Raw genomic sequence first — 6,929 nt, 5'->3', positions numbered from 1 at the left:
AAGAACGAATAACAGACTGTTTGGAGGACCTAGTCATTTAAATCCACAAGCACCTTCCCTCTGGTTTTTCCGTGAGAAGTGAGGCACTACATGCACTCACATACATTTATTTGTCTGTCTTCTGAACAAATGTTTTATTTTTATAGACACCAGCGATGCCATTTGTTGAGTTCATATCCACCTCAAACCTCCCATTAAGTTTGCATGAGCTCATTTCACTGCATGTTTGCATGAGAGAGGAGTTTTATTTGTTTATAATTTATCTCCATTATACAAATAAGAACCTAATGAAGGTGAAGAGGACAGCATAGTATATATATGTGTGTGTGTGTATGTATATATATATATATATATATATATATATATATATATATATATATATATATATATTGTCATATGGATGTCACTGATATGGTTAGAGCAGTGGTTCCCAATCCTGGTCATTTTAGATGTCTGCCTATTCAAACACACCTGATTCAACTCATCAGCTCATTAGTGAAGACTCCAAGACCTCAAATATGTGTGTCAGATTAGAGAGACAACACAAAAACGTGTAGTGTTGGGGTTCACCAGGACCAGGATTAGGAACAACTGGGTTAGGCATATTTGGCCCTGGAGAGCTGACCCTGCAGAGTTCAACTCTAACCCTAACTAAACACACCTGTACATGCTAATCACTTCTTCAGGATCAATAAAGCTATAGGCAGGGGATATTTGTTTCAGGGTTGGAGCTAAACACTGCAGTACAGTGCCTCTCTAGGACTGAGCTTGCCTATAACCGTTGGTCAGGGAGTCACGGGTTCAGTTCTCAGTACTGGCAGGAATTGTAAATGATGGGAGGGATAATCAATAATCCATAAAACGCATCCTCCAGTAGAAAAAATCTCCTGTAGTCTTCTCACAGCAAAATCCACCATCATATTTGTTAGAGCTCTTTTGTCTTGTAAGCTGTGATTGATCTGCACACATTTCTCTCCTCATTCAGACCAGATGACTTATTCTCTAAAGATTTGAAGAACTACTGAAAGGGGTTGGATGTCTTAGATCTAATATAGACATCTTGATGAAATATACAGTGCAGCTTATGACTAGTAATTCACTAAAGTAGAGTGAAACCTAAAACTGAAGTGTTACTGTGTCCAGCAGAGGGCGTCCTGATTCACTGTGGTCTTCACCATATCAATCCCAAAGCATTCTGACCAAATGCTCTCTTTTAGTCTCTATTCATTATGTTCCATTAACAACTATGTAAAGCTCCTGGGAACGGTGTTTTCTGAGGATTCAAACCAAAGCAATGCCTGTATGTTTCATGTAGATAAAGTTGCTGAATAGTGGTGTCGTGAACTGTAAAAAAGTACACGTCTGTATGAACTCCGAGCAATCATGTCTTGACATGTTCCTGATGAGATGGAGGATGGTGTCCTGGAGGTTTTCCTGACAGACTTGGATCAGGGCATCAGTGAGCTCCTGGACATTGGTGGCTTCGGATGCTCTGATACTTAACAGTTCTCGATTGGTTTCCGGTCTGGGAAACATGAGGGACTACACACTCTGTCTATATAAATTGTATTGTCCTGCACCATGGCGTCTCCAGAATCTATCACGTCACATGTGCTCAGTGTGAACCTGCTCTCATCTGTGAAGAGAACAGAGTGCCAATGGCAAACCTACTAATTATAATGTTTTCTGGCAAATGCCAGTTGAGCTGGGCTGTGAGCACAGTGGATGTGCCATCATGGAGGAGCTGGACCACCTGTGCAACTTGATTGTGTTATACTGCCTCATACAAGGAGGGACAAGGACCCTGACATAAGTTCCACTTTATGTCGTCTTTTTTTTTTTTTTTTTAAGCTGTACATGTGGAAAGTGCAGTTTGATGACAACATCGCATGTTGTTTACTTGATGTGCTTACGCGCCGATAGCTAAGTTAACAACACAGAGATATTTGAAGCAGTTTTACTCACCGCCTGCGGTTCCAACACACGATCGTGACCCTTTTTCGTTGGGACTGCATTATCCTTAAGAAATAAACGATGTGCAAATCCGGCGTCAAACTGGGCCTTGTTTGTAAAACAAGCATCTTCGAAATGCAGGGAACAAACACAAACACTTGCACAACTCCGTTGATGCTCTGTAAAAATAAACTCCATCCACTGGTCCCTTAATGCTGTTTCTCTTTTGGTAATCTGTGCAGGGTTGTCTTGCCCTGGCAACCAAAAACACACTTCTTTTGTGACATTTTGCGAAGCTCTCGCTCTGATCAGTGAATGCCTGTTGTGCTCTCAGTGCTATTGGAAGCAAATATGCTTCCATAGTTTCTCGCTGTTTTTCATTGAAATTAATTAAAGTAAATAATGTAAATTACATTGCTAAAACCTAAAGACAGGTCAGTTAGGATTGATAAGGAGAGAGAGATTGTCTTTGGCCACCACCTGTGAAATAGTTCAGTTTTGGCTGGTTGTCTTGCTGTTGCTTCTCCAGTGCACCTGTTGTCCATTTCATTTGCACCAAAGCAGGAGAAACTAATTCACAATCACTTCTGCTCCATGACTGGACAAATTGATATCTATATATTCTATTTCTATATTTGGAATGGACTGAAGCTTCTCCCAGACATGTGCTGGATGATTTTCCATGTAGATCACACCCTTCTTCCTATGATTTTGTCTGCATTTGTGTAAAAACACATTTGATGTGCCTCATTACCAGAGCAAATCTTTAAACCATGAATTCCTATCGTCTGCTGTTAATGACTGATGATGATGCTGATTTAAATGTGCAAATGAGAATGGGTGTGCATCCAGTCCTCAGTCAAGCCATATTTCAAATCAAATTCAGACACTTCAATTTATTAGCAGAGGACGAGCGGAGCTCACTAATCTAATCTAATCTAATCTAACCTCAACAGTGATGGAACAAAGACTGATTCACATCATTTTGTTTTCAGGTGAGTGTGTTTGTTTGTTTGTATGCTTTATATAATATGAGAAGTAATGTTAATAAAGCATTCCTGTATGATTTGGCTGTCTATAATGTATATAACAACAATAAAATAAATTGTGTCTTTGTAGGACCTACATTTCTCACATGTAAATTGGACTGAAAGTTGGCTTTTAGCATATTAGTGGATCGTTTCAAATGAATATATTTCTTCTAAACAGGGTTTCTTTCAGTCATTCTGTGCGACTCACATGATTATGTTCTGATCCGAGAGAACCGAGCATGGAACGAGGCTCTAGATTATTGTCGAAAGAACTACATTGACCTGGCGACTGTCCAGACTGAGCAAGAGTGGAACAAATTAAACAAGTTAAGAGCTAAATATCGATCTAACGAGCAATCTAACACATGGATCGGACTCTATGATGCTGTGAACAGCTGGCGCTGGTCTCTACAAAATGAATGCCAGACATATGTGAATTGGGATAAGGATGAGCCAAATAATTATAAAGGAAACCAATATTGTGTAATGCTTGATTCAGATGGACACTGGCATGCTGAAAACTGCAGTCGTAAATGTGTCGCTATTTGTGAAAATGGTAAGATTCATATACTTCTTTTATTACCCTATTGTTCTGAATATAAGATGGTACATCTTGAAAAAGACTTTTTGAATACCTAATCTTGACCTAATGTACCAATGCAAAACATTGTCCAGTTACTCTATTTATTGATAATTTTATAATTTACCACATTGCATGCATATATTTTATTTCGAGCTTTAGTTATAATGAAGTGATATACAGTGCAAGCAGCTGCATATAGCACTTGCAACTGAAGATAATTTAGCACAATATAATGGCTGACAGGAGAGGAAAGTTTATCTTTCTATGCTGAGAGAGACTTTTGTTATTCTAATGATTAGTGACACTCACATATAGCCCGATAACATTTTATCTGAATCAGGACCGCGCGTTTGTCACTGCATCTGACACAAGTGTCAAAAGCGATAGCAGAAGCATCTTTCAAAATAAAAGTCTTGCATTGGACAAATACACAATGTGGCTGTTTCCTTGACTGCACACTCCGCAACCCAGCAGTTGAGAAACACTGGGCTAGGAGGCACAACATAGTAGTGCAATAAACAGTAGTGGTTTGCTTCAGTCCTGGAGGCTAGAGGATATGCAGCTACGGCAAGATTGTCCAACTGGGCATGCACACATCTATATTATGTCCTTTTTCTCATGCTGAACAACAGTTAATTCCTGTATTTGCATTTCTGTTAGCTGTAGGCTTAGGGTTGGGGTAGGTGTAGACATTAATAAAACACAATCTCAAACTTAACATATTGTTATTTTTTGCATACACTGAATATTAGACGACCCCTTTTTTTCTACAATGAAGTACAGAGAAATTGTGTATTGAAGAGTTGATGTTAAAAATGATTAAAGTATTTAAAGTATTTAAACTTAGCTACTTTCATCCATCCGATAAATATTACACCTGTTGCACCAACTTAAACCATGATCAGGCGCTGCTACACCCAACACACCATGATGCACATCCATGCCGCAATGACTGTTGAGAAACTTGGAAAAACTTCAAATTCAAGCATGCATTAAAAATATAAAAGAAAGTTAAAGTAAAAATTTTACATTTCATATTTTACTGCATGATTACATACACCTGTGTGACACACCGATCAGTTGCTATTTGTAATGCGTAACTGCCCAAAAAGAACACACCACTTCATGTCTGTGGTAACAATGATTTCACAGACATGAATCCTAGAAACTAAACCACGTTTTACATCCAACCTAGCATTACTGGGTGTATGTCCAGCTGGTGCAACCGGCCCCACTCTTGTTTCAGAGTCAACAAGACTCAAACTCAAAATACTGGTTAAACTATTTAGTCATTCTTGAAATTTGGTGAATATGTTTCATTCAGAGTCATGATTGTGCATGCAAAGTGTCAACACTTGGTGGGTAGTTTATTTTAAAAATTTTTGGTTCTCAATAACTAGAGTGTTGTGGGGAATGGTCATTGAAGACTTTGACAACAAAGTTAATCAGAGTTCTATTCTGATGTTTCTCAGATCAAGGGCCAGTACTAGTTACTGATGCAGAGATGTCCTGGAAAACAGCTCAGAGTGTCTGTAGAAAAAACTTCACAGACTTCTACACGGTCAGGACCGAGAGTGAGAATCAGCAGCTAACCGAGATGATCAAAGGTTACCCGTGTGCCTGGATCGGTCTGTTCAGAGACTCATGGACGTGGACTGATCAGACCAGCATAAGCTCTTCTCTGCGATGGGCTGAAAAACAACCAGATAATCTGTCTGGTGATGAAACCTGCGCTGCTGTCAATGAGAATGGTCGGATTACTGATGAGCCCTGCTCAAAAAAGTTTTTCTTCTTTTGCAAAAGTTCAAGTAAGTGTTTTTTATGTTAGAGCATGTTGTAGTTATTTCTGGGCTCTATTTTTAAACCGACTAAACATCATCCGCCTGAAAATGGATGGACTTCGACAGTATATAATTAAGGTATAGGTTTGTTTATTATTGCTTGTTTTTTATCACTGTAAAAAATATACTTCAAATTAATAATATAAGCCACTGCCTTAAGTTTTTAAGTACGGTCTAATCGGAAGTACAATCGGAGGATGGTTTCATCCTCACTTCCTGCACTCTCTCAGTTTTCAGCGCTATGGACAATCTTTGCTCAGCTTTAACATCTTGCTTGGACAACTTTTGCCCACTGTTGTCTAGACCAGCACGCATCAATAACAAACCACGCATCAATCGAAAAATTGACCCTTGTGACTGGTTTGTGTTCCAGGGTCAAATTTGGAAAAATATGAACTATGAGCTCCCACCATACCTTACACAGTTTATTAGGCACAGTACATAACAGCAATGTTTTGGATTAAGTTTTCTGAAAATTTATGAATAAATATGCACGAGGCATTATCTAATCCAATATCTAGTAGTTTACTTTCCAGCGTATAAATCCAAACATAGACTAAAGCCAAGTTCAAAATTCTTGTTTGCTTTTGTTGACATATTAGAGCTAAAGGTTTTTACAGAGGGGATGTTGGATTTTAGTTTTTATTAATGCATAAAACACAGTCAGCAGACAAAAACTACAACACATGTTCACCCTGTTTAGGAATGAAATGCTAAATATCATCAGACAAATGACCTATAAAAATCTTCAGAATATACATACATGTAAAAAAAAAAAAAGAAATAAGTACTGTTAAGTTTGGTGTTGCTGAAGTGAATAATGGTTTTACCTCAACCGTTTAACCTGTGTTTCAGATTGTCCTGACTATGACCTTATCTAATTGTTTGTATTTTTTAGGTATTTCATCGCTTGTCACAGAAACCGTAAAGCGACAGATATTGAGACTGGAGGTGAAAGCTGGTGATAATGTCATTGATCAAGTGACTGCAGATGCTCTGTTGAAGGAGGTGAGCATTATTTCTCACCACACCTGTGATCTACAGTAGTGTTCTGTTACCCTAACCCCCTCGTCCTGTGGAGAACCGCTTCCAGGTTCTCTGGTGTCTATGTGTGAAATTGCAGTATTTTTCTATGGCCCAGTAGACAGATTACAGCTCTGTGACCTTGTGCTCTTATATTAGCTCTGTCTAACACTGGTCTGTCTTCAGGTCCAGCAGAAACTCGGAGAGCAGGGAATGGCAGCGGATGTGAAGTTTTCATGGAGACAGCAGCCAAATGGAAAGCTGTTCCAAACACTGAAAAAGAATAATTATAGATTTTCAAAATGCTCAAAATACTAGTTAGACTATTTATTTCTTCTCAAAAGTTTCTGAATATTTCTCATTTAGGGTCATGAAAATGTATGCAATGTATGGACACATAAATGTGCTTAGGAAAGGCTGTACAAATTTTGTTAAGATGTCTTGGGGTCCTATTGACTCACCCATTGGTTTACATGCAATTTATCACTTTGAAAACAC

This window comes from Carassius auratus, unplaced genomic scaffold (genome assembly GCF_003368295.1).
Source record: "Carassius auratus strain Wakin unplaced genomic scaffold, ASM336829v1 scaf_tig00025551, whole genome shotgun sequence".
Taxonomy (NCBI): Eukaryota; Metazoa; Chordata; class Actinopteri; order Cypriniformes; family Cyprinidae; genus Carassius; species Carassius auratus.
The sequence above is the reverse complement of the archived record's forward strand: the minus strand, read 5'-3'. Positions refer to the sequence as shown.